The sequence below is a fragment of the Sus scrofa genome, chromosome Y (genome assembly GCF_054392235.1).
Source record: "Sus scrofa isolate SSC_HxYL_T2T_F1_AM1 chromosome Y, Sscrofa_HxYL_maternal_Yorkshire_Landrace_v2.0, whole genome shotgun sequence".
NCBI classification, from domain to species: Eukaryota; Metazoa; Chordata; class Mammalia; order Artiodactyla; family Suidae; genus Sus; species Sus scrofa.
In genome coordinates, this window is record NC_139402.1 from 6,090,514 (window position 1) to 6,107,600 (window position 17,087).

Sequence of the window (17,087 nt, forward strand, 5' to 3'; positions counted from 1 at the left end):
AAAAAAAGAGTTATACCCATACGTATATATACAACTGATGCATTTTGCTATATACCTGAAACTAAAACAGTAATGTAAGCCAATTTTACTCCAGTAAAATTTTTAAAAAGAAAGAAAGAGAATGATCTTGATGGCACAAGTGGCTCACATTCTTTTAGCAAGCCTTCCTGAAAAAAAGTTAAACTGGTGAGATTAATCCCCAGTTAACTGATCTGATATAAAACCTGATTTAGTCTGGCACCTTCTACATATGGTGCCATGGAAGTGTATGGTGTATGGAAGCTTCTGGGCTAGGGGACAAATCGGAGCTGCAGCTGCAGACCTACACAGCCACACCAATGCCAGATCCGAGCCGTGTCTGTGACCTACACCACAGCTCATGGCAATGCCGGGTCCTTAACCCACTGAGCGAGGCCAGGGATCAAACCTGCTTCCTCATGGATGCTAGTCGGGTTCCTTACTGCTAAGCCATGATGGGAACTCCCTCTACACAATTTTTTAAAATACAGAAAGCTTTGAAAAAAATCTGGGAGCCATTGATCTAAAGGCATCTTCTCTGTTCTAGAAAACCTCCAGCTGGTTTCCTAGATGCTTTATAGTGGTGATAATGAACATAGATCAGTGGAGCTCTCATTCCAAACAGATATCTTATTAGATGGATCTGCAGGTGCTAATTCTAGGTGAGCAATCATCGCAGTTGCAGACAAACGTTCTCGCCTCAAAATGCTGAGGCATATTTTTAAACATGTAGTTAAAGCTTTACATTATCACTTCCTAAGCTCTCCAGGATGATCTGAGTCTTCTCTCCATGGCACATTCAAATGTTACCTCTGGTGGCGATCTCTGGTTTCTAGTATTATTGCTGAAGGTTTTTTTAAAAAAATTAACTGAGGATACCATTTGACCAGATTTTTGACATTCAGAACGCCCTACAGAATATCAAAGAAAAAAAAAATCGTATATGCTAGAAAGTAAAAGAATACCCCCCAAAGATACATTTCTGACATTTTCCTCACTCCAAATATTGAAATACCTGGTGTGCGTTTTCTAATAACAAATTGTTTCTTTAAAGTTTTTAGGACAGCCGATGTCTTCCCTTGTTTGTATGTAAGTGTTTAAAAATGAATGCAAGCCTTTGAAACATAAGCTGATGTTGAAACAGAGCTTAACGTAAAGAAGGCTTTTAAAAGATGGGAATTAATTTGCTTCATGAAATGGGAGAGAATTGCCCCGTTCTAGTGGTAGTTAAGAGGAACGTGCTCTATGAAGAGTTTGGTGAAGTTATCAATACAAACCTTGCTGTTGCCACCACAAGCACTCAAAGGCAACAAGTTAGACTACTAGTACTGGAAAGCACTACTAGTGTTGCTAGTACTAGTACTACTTGGTCTACTAGTACTAGCACTACTTGGTCTACTAGTCCTGGAAAGGACTCCTAGTACTAACCTTTATATCAGGTGGCATCCCAAGGGCTGTGTCTCCAACATTTCATTGAGTTTTGCAACTACCCTGCATTGTAGCCGTATTCCCATAGCCATATAAAGGATGAGTCACGCGCTCCAGGTGGTGCTCTGATGCATAAACAGTTTCTGTCGCTTCCTTTTCTCTTCGCCTGATGTTCATCTTCTCCTTCTGACTGTAGACGTCAAGGACCAGAGTCAGATGTTTAAAATGACCTCATGACAGGGTGTGCAACCCTGCTCTCACCATGGGGCGAAGTCTCATTTCTGCCCCTGCATCCCTTTGGATACCCAGACTGATGCATTGACCTCAACTGCCAAAAATAAAATCCATACCTTGGAAGGATTCATGGGTAGCCACTAACATCATGGAATGGAAGAATTTTTCATGACATGATCAAATCAGTGTGATATTTTAATTTAAAAATACACGTGGTCATTGAAAGCGAAATAGAATCCGTACTTTGAGAAACGATAAAAAACAGTAAGCATGGGTTTCAAGTTAAGAATAGTTTCCTATTGTATGATTTTTAAAAATTCTCTGCATATTTGACCATGAACAGTTATGCTTATCATCTGCATATATGTGAACTGACGGACATTGATTTTCACGGTCTCGGTCTACGTCTCATTTTTACCATCTTTGATTGTGGGCAAAGGAGTGAATGCACCAACCTGCCAAATTTCTCCAATCCATTTAAAATCAAATAATAGGAGTTCCCGTCGTGGCGCAGTGGTTAACGAATCCGACTAGGAACCATGAGGTTGCGGGTTCGATCCCTGCTCTTGCTCAGTGGGTTAAGGATCCGGCATTGCCGTGAGCTGTGGTGTAGGTTACAGACGCGGCTTGGATCACGCGTTGCTGTGGCTCTGGCGTAGGCCGGTGGCTACAGCTCCGATTAGACCCCTAGCCTGGGAACCTCCATATGCCGCTGGAGCGGCCCAAGAAATGGCAAAAAAAAAAAAAAAAGACAAAAAATAAAATAAAATAAAATAATAAACACTGATGAGGATGTGGACAAGAGGGAATCCTCCTACAGTCTTTATGGGCGTGTACACTGGTGCAGCTGCTGTGGAAAACAGTATGGTGGTTCCTCGGAAAAACTAAAAAATAGAGATACCATACAACCCAGCAATTCCACTCCTGGAAATATATTTGGAAAAAATAAGAACACTAAATTGAAAGGATCCATGCACCCACATATCCACAGCAGCACTATTTATGACAGCCAATACATGGAGGCCACCTCAATGTCCATGGACAGATGAATGGATTAAGAAGATGTGGTACATAGATACAACGGAATATTACTCAGCCATGAAAAAGAATGAAATTTGCAGCAACATGGATCGACTTGGAGGGTATTACGCTAAGTGGACTAAGACAGAAAGAGACAAATACTCTAGGATATCACCTATATGTGGAATCCAAAAAATACAACAAACCAGTGAATGTTACACCAAACAAGCAGACTTACAGATATAGAAAACAACAGTGGTTGCCAGTAAGAGGAAAGACAACATGAAGGTTGGGAATTAAGAGGTACAAACTACTATATATGGATATATGGATATATTATACAGCACAATGAATGAGCCAATATTCTGTAACAACCATAAATGCAGGATAACCTTTAAAAATTGTGAATCACTATATTGTACACCTGTAACCTACATAATACTATAGATCAACTGCACGTCAATTAAAAAAAGAAAAATTTCTCATTCGTCAAAAGATGTTTCAATTGTACTTACAATGTCTGAGTTTCCTATAAAAAGTATATCCATGAATCAGAAAATGAATGAATAAAGATGATAAAAGGTAAAAGAAAGTGTAAGTGTGTCTTATTTCCTGCATAAAGCAATCCATTAAAAACTGAGTGGGTTCCTGAAGACAAAAAAAAGTTATTCAAAAATAGGACTGAAAACTGGTTTGTTGTGTATATACAGATTAAACATAATATCATTATCTATGAAAACAGGTTTCTCTAGCCTCTTTCTAAACAATTTGTGAAACTTCGCACTTCTTAGATGATTTTGCTAGAACTAAGTGATTCTGAATTACAGTACTTTTCAACTGGGATATTTAAATGAATTTCTTCGAGAAATTTTCTTTTTTTTAGAGTATAGTTGATTTACAATGTTGTGCCAATTCCTGGTATCCAGCAAAGTGACCCAGTCATACATACACACATGTGTATCTGTGTGTATATATGTATGTGTATATGTATACATGTATATACATATGTACACACATATATATACACAAACATGTACACATACACACACATACATATGTATACACATATGTACATTATATATACACATGTACATATACACACATACACACACACACACACATATATATATACACATTTTTTTTCTTACATTATCTTCCATCCTATTCTATCCCAAGAGACTGGATAGAGTTCCCTGTGCTGTAGGACCTCATTGCTTATCCATTCTCAACGTCACAGTTTGCATCTACTCACCCCAAACTCCCAGACCCTCCCATTCCCTCTCCCTCCCCCTTAGCAACCACTCACTCCATGTCTGCGAGTCTGTTTCTGTTCTGTAGATAGGTTTATTTGTGCCATATTTTAGATTCCACATAAGGTGATATCATATGGTATTTGTCTTTCTCGTTCTGACTCACTTCACCTAGTAGGAGAATCTTAAGTTGTACCCAGCTGCAAATGCCATTATTTCATTCTTTTTATGGGTGAGTAGTATTCCATTCATCTGTTGGTGGGACATTTAGGTTGTTTTCATGCCTTGGCTATTGTGAACAGTGCAGCTATGAACATACAGGTGCATGTATCTTTTTGAATTGTGGGGAACCTTGGTTTCAATATTAAAAAGAGATTCCAATTTCTATCTCGGACCTATTACTATGAATTCATGCTCCTTTATCTGACAAATGCTTTCTAATTCCAATGACTGTGTATTAAAACCTCCTTAAAATAGAAAAATTGATGGAGATATCTGTTTGCATTGAAATTTTTCCTGAAGTTATTTTTTGTTGGTTTGTTTGCATTCTGCATTTTATTTTGTTTGCAATGATTTCCTTCATTTTTCTCATGTTGATTTGTTTTTAGTTAGAATTAAAATTATTTCAAAGTTAGCAGGGAACCGTCTTTTTATTAAAATATCCATTCCACCTATGTGTGCTGTTACTTTTAACCAGCAGGGGGGTTTTTTTTGGCTGCACCCACAGCATACGGAAGTTCCCAGGCTAGGGGTCCAACTGGAGCTGTAGCTGCCAGCCTATGCCACGGCCACAGCAACGCCAGACCTGCCTTCATCTGAGATCTACACCACAGCTCATGGCAACACCAGATCCGTAACCCACTAAATGAGGCCAGGGATGGAACCTGCAGATGCTAGTCAGGTTCATTTCTGCTGAGCCATCATGGGAACTTCTAACTAGCAGTTCTTAACCTAATTTTATGCTGTGGTTGGTTATCTCCCATTATCACTCAGTAGTTTTGCCTTCATCTTCTTACTTACAAAAGTTCTTTTATCTGTAACATGGGAATAATTAAAGACTATGCTATGTTAGAAATGCTCTTGATATACTTTTAAATAGGAATCGTAGTTTTTTAAAAATGGAAACCACAACAGGAATACTATTAACAAACATTTTGTTTCAGAAGAATGAATCTACCTATTTCCGCGTTTTAGTAAAAAGCCAATTTTCCTCTCAAATACCACAATATTACTTATTTCAATTTCTCTTGAGACCCCCTCACTATTTTTCCTTCAGTTTAATGAAACAGCAAGATAGCACTGATTTCCCAAATCTGTATATCAAAGCTCTCTACAATACAATGGAAGAGAATTTTTAAAGTAAATGGAACCCTGAAATGCTGGGTGGGGGGAGTCATAATGCTTTAAAGTGAAATCTTTTCTTTTTTTTTTTAATAGAATGACACACAATTTCAATGACACCTGTGATGAAGCTGCTAATATCTGACAACACTAATATCCCTTCCTGTTTCAAAACTATGAATTTCAAAGCAGTCTCCATCTAGAGGGTTCTTACAAGCATGGGCTTTGAATTTAGCTGTGAGCTGTTGAAACTGTCAACCATTCTCAGGTTTCTAAACCTGTGGACATCTTTCCCTCTCTTTTCTTTCATAGCCTACCTCTCATCGGTCCGATGAATCCTTCTGACCAAACCTTTGAAAGAGACTGAGAATCAGACACCACTTCTGAGCAAGCTCAATGGCATCCCCCTGAAGGCTGAGCCACCATTTTTTTCCCCCTCGAGCATCTCTGCATCCTTGGTCTCCACCAGGTGAGGCACACCTCTCGGGCGCATCCCAGCAAGATAAGTCCAGGACCAGTGCCTTGCTCAGTACTTGGCAACAGCTCCCCACTGTGGTCAGTGTGACAGACTGAAATATCTGGTCTCTGCCACGTGCTTTACCTGACCTTCCTTCTAGCCAGGGGTTACCTGCTCACTCCTGCCTTGGGGGTCCCTTCATTGGTGGGTCCCCAGCTCTGTGCAGCTCCGTCACCCACCCCCCACCCCCGCTAAGCCCTTCTTCATGTATGTCTTAACGTTTTCCTCCTTTAGGCCTTATTGAAAATTGCAGCCCATATCCCCACGCTTGCACCGCCTCCCCCCCCCCCCCCAGCCCACTTGCTCTATGTTAACCATTTCAAGAGTGTATGCTAGTATATTCTTCTAAAACACTACCCTACCTGGACATTGCTTTTCCTTTCTTTCTTTTTTATGGCTGCACCTGCAGTATAGGGAAGTTCCCGGGCTAGGGGTGGAATTGGAGCTGCAGCTGCAGGCCTACGCCATGACCACAGCAATACCAGATCTGAGCCATATCTGCGACCTATGCCAGAGCTTGTGGCAACACCGGATGCTTCACCCAGTGACCGAGGCCAGGGATTATATCCTCATCCTCACCAACATCCAGTCCTTCACCTGCTGAGCCACAATGGGAACTCTCTCCCTGGATATTTCTTTATCAGAAAACAAGTACTGAATAAATAAAACAGCACCCTACCTGGACATTTATCAAAAAACAGGTATTGAATACATAAATAAATGAAAATATGAACAGGAACACAATTTCTACAATTTCTCTTCAAACTAACTTAAGTCAATACTGCATGGTACCCATAAGGGTTAACTGCAAATTTGTCTGTTTGCTTGGCATGCCACCTGATTACGAAAATAGTTATCACCAACTCATTATATTCCTTTGTACCATTTTCTGTCCTTATTGAAGAGTTTTGGGCAATTGCTCTGCAAGTTTTTTTTTGGGGGGGGGGTGAAGTAATTGAGTGAGAGGAATGCATTTCATGAAAACAAAAGATGGATGCAAATATAGAAACTTTCCAGGAGTTTGAAAAAGGCATCAAGCCAAATAGCAGGATCCACTACAAAATGAGTGTTCATTTGAAAAATGTATTTAAAATTCAACCTATCCGTATCTTGTAAGGATCCCCAATGGAAAATAATCTGGAAAAAAAAAATGTATGTATAACTGAGTCATTTGCCTGTGTACCTGGAAGTAACGCAACCCTGCAAGTTAGCTATACTTCAATTTAAAAAATGGTTAAAAAACATCTGCCCCCAATACATTTTATAGGTGAAATGACTTATGGGGCAAAACAGTTTCAGATGTCAGGAGAGATGCAATAAAGACCATGGGGCTTACTCATCTCTTGAATATTTTTTTGAACATCTCCTGCATAGGTGCATGGCTGGTATCCTGGCTGTAGGGAAAACAGCTGGCAGGCAACCTTCTTTGCTCTGCTTAAATATCCTTGACATGGAACAGCAGCACACCAGGAGCTCAGAAACACTTCCGTGTCTTTGTTGCAAGTGTTTCCATCCTTCGGTTTGATCCAAGTTTACAAGATATCTCTTATTGGCTGAGCATGGCTGCCAAGAAAGGTGGGAGGGTAAATGACACACATTTCAGCCTTGTTTGCAGAAAGCGCTCAGGGTAATAAATGCACAAAGATCTGGAGGCATGTGAAAGTTCTTTGCAACTGTTTCTTGGTTATCATTGGTTTTCGCTTTCTTCCTCTCTCTCTCTGCCCATCTCCCCCGACACACCACCTCCCCTGAGATAGTTTTGTTTCAGGGTTCACAGCACAGACAGGTGATAATACACACACAGGCTACAATGAGTGGAGAATTGTATACACACTTTTCATAACAAAACACTTAATTTGTTATTGCCCTTAGGTAAACGCTCAGGTCATCAACTCTCTGGTTTATAAATAAGAGGACTTGCCGAGAAATTAACAGTGCAAACTAACTCTCTTACCACAAGAAACTGCATCCTGTTTGTGTGATGGACCCCAGGATGCTAATTCCAATTTGTGCCATTCCATGAATAGAATGATTGCAATCACAAAGGAAGCTCAATACTCAGACTGGATTGATGATTTGTTTCTCTGTCTCTGTCTCTCTCTCTCTTTTTTTTTTTTTTTTTTTTTTGCTTTTTAGGGCAGCACCCACGGCGTATGGAAGTTTCCAGGCTAGGGGTTGACTCGGAGCTACCGCTGCTGGCAAACACCACAGCCACAGCAAAGCAGGATCTAAGCTGTGTTCATGATGTGCACCACAGCTCACAGCAACTCTGGATCCTTAACCCACTGAGCAAGGCCAGGGATCGAACCTGCATCCTCGTGGATACTAGTTGGATTCGTTTCCACTGCACTGGAAAAGCAACTCCTATAGGAACGTTTGTTAAATCAATCGTAGACAACTGTAAATGTTAACAGAGGTAAATAATGTAAAATAGCTACATAAAGGAACTCCTGAAAATGAGTCAGGAAGCAGAAAAAGAGATTAAAGTGGAGACACTTTACAGACAAAAATTATTTTCTAAGATGGAACAGAATTACACTAGATAGAGGTGATAGGTGAAACTTAACCTATTATGAGTATAGTTGGTTTTGGCAATTTAGTATTATTAAGATAACCACTAAACAATTTAGTAATTATAACCTACTTTGCACGCTAACATATCTGTGCATTATTCCTCATTAATAACTGTACTGGAATAAAAATAGTATGCGATGTTATAGAAACTGTTATAGAAACGGCATTCACCTTTCTCCTTAATTCCTTAAAAATTGCAGATTTATAGTCAGCCCTTGATTTAACTCCAAGTTGAGTCAACCAAGGATAAAATACATTTTGGAGATAGTACAAGAAATTCAACTGGGTATTAGATATTATGGAATGATGAATAATTATTTGCATTGAGAAATAAAACTAGAATTACACATTGTTTAGAAAGGATATTGAAATATTTAACTAGTAAAAAAACATGTCATCTTTCATTTGACAGCCTTACCGAACAGATATAAGCAAAGCAAATATAGCAAAATATTAAAAATTGTTAAATCTAGGGAAGGACTTAACATGCTCTGCATGTCTGCACATGTGGATGCTTTGAAAATTTTAAACACTGAAGAACTATTGCAACGAAAAATCCATGTCTGCAGTATATGGAAGTTCCCCTTCGAGGGATGGAATTGGCGCTGCAGCTGCACTGGAGTCGCATCTGTGTCCTACACCGCAGCGTGCAGCAACGCCGGATCCTTCCACACTGAGCAAGGCCAGGAATCCCACCTGCATCCTCATGGCAACCAATGTCAGGTTCTTCACCCACTAAGCCACAAGGGAACTCACTTTTGTTTACATATTGTCATGGGAGAGGAAGTCATGGAACTGCTGCTTTGAGTCACAACTAAGTCTATGATGTGAATTTTAGGAGTTGCATTTTTGTGGGGTGAGGGCCCAAGGAGAAGTGAAGATACAAGATTAATTCTTATGATTTTCTCTTTTTACTCTCTTTTAGGGGGGACGAGGCAAAAGTCTTCATTTACTGAGAAGCCAAACCATGAATTCATTCTAGCAGGAAGTGTAGGTGTTTTGGATACGTCCATTTATCCAAAGGCTGCACCTTCCATAAACATCAGATTGCCTAACATATACTTATGTTTAAAAAAGACGCTAGGGGGACTACTTATGTTCCTGAATCTCTCCTTCAATAAGCACCAATAACAGACCCATATTGCGGTTTACTAGGTAGATAAGGAAACAGATATTTTCTATCCGACTTTGCCTCAAATAGACACTAAATGTAGTTGAACATCAAAGCCCAAGATTGCAGAGTAGTCTCCATGGTTTTTTTGGCCATACCCATGACATGGAAATTGCCAGGCCAGGGACTGAATCTGAGCCACAGCTGCAACCTGTGCCACAGCTGCAGCAATGCCGGATCCTTCAACCCACTGCACTTGGTTGTGGATTGAACCCACACCTCTGCAGCAATTTCAAGCCACTGCCGTCAGATACTCAACCCACTCTGCCACGGAGGGAACTCCTCCACTTTTTGATTATGCCACAGACTATTTTCAGCTTTGCAATCAATGTCTTTATGAGCAAAAAACCTGAAGGGTTCAAAGCATGTAATCAAAAACTTCGTAAAAGAAACACTTAGGACATTCAGATTTGCGTCTTGTAGATGCCCAATGAGGAAAAACCAAATATATCCTCCTTACTCAAAGCACAGTAATACATTTACGAGCCTCCTAAATGCACCATAATATGGGGGTATTGACTATAAATAAGGGAATAAAATAATTTCCTTCATTTTGAGAAACTGTGATCCTACCAGAAAATGTTATTCAGTGAGCTTTTTGTGAAGTTAAGAATTCTCTTAGGTTCAGTTCTGGTTTTAATGTTGAGAAACCACAGGTGTCTAACACAACACAGGCATGGTTTTGACAAGCCCCGTTCATTTTGAAACACTGTCAGGGAGTATTACTTTCGGAAATGTTTAAGAAAAAATAAAGTCAGAATCACTGAGGGAGTAGATTCATAGAGTAGAGGCATCTATTTCTTTGATTGTTTCAACACACCCAAAATAGTAGCATTTGTATACTGGCTATTCTGTATTTTGGCAGCACAAACTTAGGTACACATTCAAAGTGGCTAATATAGGGAGTTCCTGTCACGGCTCAGCGGTTAACAAACCTGACTAATAGCCATGAGGACACAGGTTCGATTCCTAGCCTTGCTCAGTGGGTTAAGGACCCGGCATTATCATGAGCCGTGGTATAGGTGGCAAACACAACTTGGATCCTGCGTTGCTGTGGCTGTGGGGTAGGCCAGTGGCTACAGCTCCAATTGGACCCCTAGCCTGGGAACCTCCATATGCCGCAGGTACGGCCCTAAAAAGACAAAAAAGAAAAAGTGGCTACTATAGGCAAATAAAAATAACTCAGCAAGACCTTTGCTATCAGTTGGTATCAACACTGTGCGTTATGCTTAAAATGCAACATTGTACTTTTGTATTTCTCCACAAAAATAAAACTATTATTCAAATTCATCTAGAAACTGAGGAGGCAGAAACCATAGGAGATTTCTGTGTTCAAGAAATACACATTCAGAGCAGAAGAACTTATTATCATATCAAGAGATGCAGGAAAAGCATTTGACATAATCCAATACAAATTCATAATAAAAACTCTTAGTAAACTAGAAATAGAAGGGAACTTTCTGAATTTAATAAACATTATCTAGGAAAAATACAGCTATTCTTTCTCACTAAGATCAAGTCCAAAGCCGGGATGCCCATTCTCACCACTTCTTTTCAATATTGTACTGGAATTTCTTTTATTATTATTAATATTTTAAAAGATTTTGTTAAAAGTATAGTTGCTTTACAGTGTTGGGTCAATGTCTTCTGCTCAGCAAAGTGACCCAGTCATATGTATACATATATGCATATGTATGTATATGTTTCTTTTTCTTATCTTCTATCATGGTCTATTACAAGTGATTGTACATAGTTCCCTGTGCTATACAGCAGGACCTCATTGCTTAGGTACTGGAATTTCTTGCTAATGCAATAAGGCAGGAAAAGGAAATAGAAAGTATACAGATTATGAAAGAAGACCTCAAACTGTCTCTGTTTGTAAATGCCACCATCATCTATATAGAAAATATAAAATAACTGATTAAAAAAAAACCACCTGGAGCAGATAGGTGTTTATAGCAAGGTTGTAGGGTATCAGATTGATACATAGAAGTCAATGACTTTTCTATACACCAACAATAAACGAGTAGCATTTGAAATTAAAAACAAAATACCATGTATATTAGCACCTCCTAAAATAAAATATATTGATATTAACTATAACAAAATATGTATAAGGTCTATATGAGAACTACAAAACTCTGATGAGTGAAATCAAAGAGAAACTAGACAGATGGAGATATATTCCAGGATAACATAAAGGAATAAGCAATATTGTCAAGACTGCAGTTTCCAACTTGACCCATGGATTTAATGCAATCCTGACCAAAAACTCTGGCAAGTTATCTTTATAGATATTGATACACTGATGCTAAGTTCGTATGGAAAGGCAAAAGACCCAGATAGCAAACACACTATTGAAGAAGGTGAAAAACTTATGCTATCTGACTTCCAGACCTACTGCAAAGCTAGAGTAATCAAGACAGTGTGGTATTGGCAAAAGAACAGACAAACAGATCAGCAGAACAGAATCGAGAGCCCAGAAATACATACCATAAATACTGTCAAATGATCTTTGGCAAAGAAGCAAAGGCAAGGCAGTGGAACAAAGACAGTCTCTTCAACTAAGGGTGTTGGAACAACAGCTCATCCACATGCAAAAAGTAAGTTGGGATACAGACCTTATACTTCTCATGAAAATTAACTCAAAGTGGATCACAAACCTAAATGCAAAATGAAAAACTCTAAAACTCCTAGAAGAAAAAACTCAGGGGAAAGCCTCGATGATCTCAGGCATGGTCATGTATTTTTAGATACAATACCAAAGGCATATATTGTGAAAGAAATAACTGATAAGCTGGACATCATTAAAACTGAAAAGTTCTACTGTGTGAAAGACAATGTCAAGATAATGAGAAGATAAGTCAATGACTTGGAAGAAAATATTTGCAGGATGGAGTTCCCATCGTGGCACAGTGGTTAACGAATCCGACTAGGAACCATGAGGTTGCGGGTTCGATCCCTGGCCTTGCTCAGTGGGTTAAAGATCCGGCGTTGCCGAGAGCTGTGGTGTAGGTTGCAGACGCGGCTCGGATCCTGAGTTGCTGTGGCTGTGGTGTAGGCTGGTGGCTACAGCTCCAATTAGACCCCTAACCTGGGAACCTCCATATGCCACGGGAGTGGCCCAAGGAAATAGCAAAAAGACAAAAAAAAAATATATATTTGCAGGAGACACATCTGCTGAAGGATTGTTATCCAAAATATTCTAATGTCTTCTTCTTTATTATTTTTAAATGATTTTCATTTTTTCCATTACAGTTGGTTTACAGTGTTCTGTCAATTTTCTACTGTACAGCAAAGTGACCCAGTCACACAGACATATACAGACGCTTTTTTTTCACATTTTCCCCCATCATGTTCCATCATAAGTGACTAGATATAATTCTCAGTGCTATACAGCAAGATCTCCTTGCTTACCCATTCCGAAGGCTACTGTTTGCATCTATGAACCCCAGATTCCCAGGCCATCCCACTTCCTCCCCCTTCCCCTTGGCAACCACAAGTCTGTTCTCCCAAGTCCATGAGTTTCTTTTTCTGTGGAAAGGTTTATTTGTGCTGTATATTAGAGTCCTCAAAACTCAGCAATAAGAAAACAAAGAACCTTATTTTAAAAATGGACCAAAGACCTTAACAGGTTCCTCACCAAAGAAGATTTAAAGATGGCAATAAAAATATGAAATGATGCTCCAGCCCAAATGTCATCAGGGGAATACAAATCAAAATAAGAATAAAAAAACCAGTATACATCTATTGGAATGGCCAAAATCCACATCACTGACAGAACCAAGTGTTGACAAAGACTTGGAGCAAAAGAAACTCTTGTAAATTGCTAATAGGAATAAAAAAAAATGGTACCGCCTACAGCCACTTTGAAAGACACTTTGGTGGTTTCCTACAAAACTAAACATATGCTCACCATAACATGTGTTGCTCACACTCCTTGGTATTTACCCAAGGGAGGTGAACAGCTGTGTCTGCACATGGATTTTTTTTTTTTTTTCCTTTTTACGGCTGCACTGGCAGTACCTGGAAAGTCCCAGGCTAGAGGTCAAATCAGAGCTATAGCTGCCGGCCTATGCCACAGCCACAGCAACCTGGGATCTGAGCCTAGTCTGTGACCTACACCACGGCTCACAGCAATTCCGGATACTTAACCCACCAAGCCAGGCCAGGGATCAAACCCACATTCTCATGGACACTAGCTGAATTTGTTGCTGCTGAGCTGTGATGGAAACTCCCTGCATGTGGATATTTATACCAGCTGTATTCATCATTGCCAAAATTCAGAGACAGCCAAGATGTCCTTTTGTAGGCTTATTGGATAAATAAACTATGGTGCAGCCAGACAATGTAATGTTATTCAGCTCTAAAAAGAAATGAGCTATCAAGCCATGAAAAGACATGGCAGAAACTTAAATGCTATGGCTAAGTAAAAGCACTCCTGTTTGGCTGATTCCTCACAGCACTGAAATCTGTACCATATGGATATCGGCAGTGAGCAGCCTTCCAGGTTTCTTGGGTACCACGAATGGCATGACTGTCAGAGCCTTGCAGTCGTTTGCACATCCACACACAGCATGTTCTGTTCTCTCTCCGTGGTCAGAAAGGAACACAGAGATTCCTCCTTCTGCCCGTTCTGTAGGGCCTCACCTGTGCTATATGGAGGTTCTCAGGCTAGGGGTCGAATCAGAGCTGCTCAGCCACAGCAATGCTGGATCCGAGCCATGTCTGAGACCTGCACCAGAGCTCATGGCAATGCTGAATCCCTAACTCATTGAACAGGGCCAGGGATCGAACCCACATCTTCTAGATACTAGTTGGGTTTGTTACCCCTAAGCCACAATGGGAACTCCTAGAGATTCCTTATTTCATACACAAATTTCTTATTCTCCCAAGAGGAAGGTCGTGTCTTGACTTTCGTGTCCTTGTCAAGTCGCAATGCACAGCCTTCCCGCGGATCACAAGCTCTAGGAGTGCCGATAACTCATGGTACCTCCAACCTTGCCTCATAGGCTGGGACTGCAATTCCATTTTGCTTTGATGACCCTAACTTTCCATCAACTGTTGATATGACTTTTTCCTTCCCATCAACAAATAGTTCGTTTCTCGGAGTTCCCACTGTGGTGTAATGGCATAGGTGGTACCTTGGGAGCATGAGGACACAGGTTTGATCGGTGGCCTGGCACAGTGGGTTAAGGATCCAGTGTTGCTGCAGCGGCAGCACAGGTTGCAACTGTGGCTTTGGTCAGACTCCTGACCCAAAACACAACCAAGTTGTTCTTCTTGAAAACCCACATTCTGTTTCTTTAGCTATCTTTTCCATCCCATTGATAAAACATTATCTCTTTATATCCTGCCTCTGCCATGAAAAGGAAAGCTCCATTAACACAGGCTCGAAATTTTAAATTCATCTTTATTCTCTCAAAACACTGTATACTCCCTGGTCCACAGAGTAACCTCAATCCTAAACACAGGGGGATATTTAATTGTTCTGACGAGAGAGGTTTAAAAATAAATTTACACGATTTGAATACATAAATATTTAGAGAATTAGATGAGATGCTCACATCCCTAATTACGTAGCATGCATTTAAATTCAATATGAAATAACATCTTAATACAGAAACATTTCCTAACATAACTGTTTACGATGTCTTCTTCCAGACCAGGATAACCAAATGTCATTGTTCAAAAGTATCAAATGTATCTCCATCTAAGGAAGACCTGAGGTCAAGCAGACTTGGCATGATACTATCACTGGAAATTTTATCATGTGGCATCAGTGCCCATTTCTATAATTTTATGGCTCATATTTTCCATTCTATTGGTATGTCCACAATTGCTAACTCTACAAAGAAAGCATTTACCGTATGACTTTGGAAATGGATTTAAAATGTTGAAAAGTCACTCGGATGTTTTCATGCCCTCAGGAAGAAATACTAAATGTTAAGTTAGTTATTGGTGTGCATACATCTATAGGCACACATCTATACTAATATGTCTCAGTATATACTTTGTAGTGTTTATATGCATATATACACTTACTATATATCAGGGGGATGTGTATACTCATTATTACTCACAGCGTATATATCATTATCTATACTGTATATCATTAGTCAAAACTAAGATATATGTTATTAATATACATAAATATACACATATTCGTTATTCTACATATAATATATACACCTATACATTACTAAGTATTAGTAATATATTAGTAATGATTAATAATGATCCATAAAACTATGTATAATTATACACGGTATCTAGCTATACAATTAGTAACAACTATGAGCTATTAGGACATATATATGTTAGTACATACAATATATATAAATATAAATAAATGACTATATAAAAATTATATATATGCACACACACTTTTTGAGGGATTCCTTTGGGGCTCATGTGCCTTCTCTGGCGATTACAAGGGTGTTCAAGATAAAGTAATTAAGAGATGGGTGATTATATTAGTTATCTACTTCTGGGTAATAAGTGACCCTTTTTCTATTGCAGGGACCCTGACAGCACCCAGTCAGCTACTGACATGCCTATGTTGATTCTCCAGTTTATGGATCAAAAACCCTAGGAGGTCCCATTGTGACGCAGCAGAAACGAATCCAACTAGCATCCATGAGGATGCAGGTATCATCCCTGACCTCGCTCCATGGGTGGGGATCCAGCGTTGCTGTGAGCTGTGGTGTAGGTCACAGACAAAGTTCAGACCCCATGTTGCTATGGCTGTGGTGTAGGTTGACAGCTACAGCTCTGATTCAACCCCTAGCTCGGGAATTAATTTCCATATACTGCAAGTGCAGCCCTAAACCCAAACAAAAACAAACAAACCAAAAAACCCATCCCAGGCCAGCTTAGCACATTGTGCTTCTACCTCATCAGATCCCACCCTGTCTCCCCACTGTCAGGGCTGCTGCAAAACTTGGCAGCCATCTCCCCCACTTCATTCCTGCTTGCCACGCCTCATGTAGGAGAAAGAAATGAGCAGAAACAACGGGAATGTGCTTCTTTCCCCGTTGGTGCTGTCTCCCTTGGTTCTCCAGGGTGGTCTCTGCTCAAGCCATGTCTGCTGCCTAGAAAAATCCTAGTTTCCTTGGGGACTTCCATACTGAGTTTGCAACTTAAGGATTTTTTTGTTTTGGGGCCACACCTGTGGCATATGGAAATTCCTAGGCTAGGGGTCGAATTGGAACTGTAGCCGCTTGCCTGTACCACAGCACAGCAACACCAGATCTGAGCCACGTCTTTGACCTACACTCACCACTGAGTGAGGCCAAGGATCGAACCTGCATCTTTATGGATGCTAGTCAGATTCATTTCTGCTGAGCCACGACAGGAACTCCTTTTTTTTTTTTTTTTTTTTCCCTTTATGGAAGCTCACTGTTCACAGCAGTCGATCTGCTTAAACAGTGTGTTGTTCACATGGCAGCTTCCCAGGATTGGCTTTGAGTCCAGAAATGGTTTGGAAGAGGCAAATCCCACCAGCAGCTGCACAGGACACGCGAGGGTGTGG

General features: G+C 40.0%; 1 long non-coding RNA gene across 5 annotated transcripts in view; it reads right to left on the minus strand.

Moving 5' to 3' along the window:
* The window catches only part of LOC102164143 (uncharacterized), a 358,716-nt gene that overhangs the window by 175,263 nt on the left and 166,366 nt on the right, over positions 1 to 17,087 (minus strand). For 2 of the 5 annotated variants that reach the window (XR_014836011.1, XR_014836015.1), the window contains exon 6: positions 1,447 to 1,636. The exons of the other annotated variants lie outside the window; for them this stretch is intronic. This is a non-coding gene — a long non-coding RNA (uncharacterized LOC102164143). The remainder of the gene's footprint in view (positions 1 to 1,446; positions 1,637 to 17,087) is intronic. 5 annotated transcript variants of the gene reach the window in all.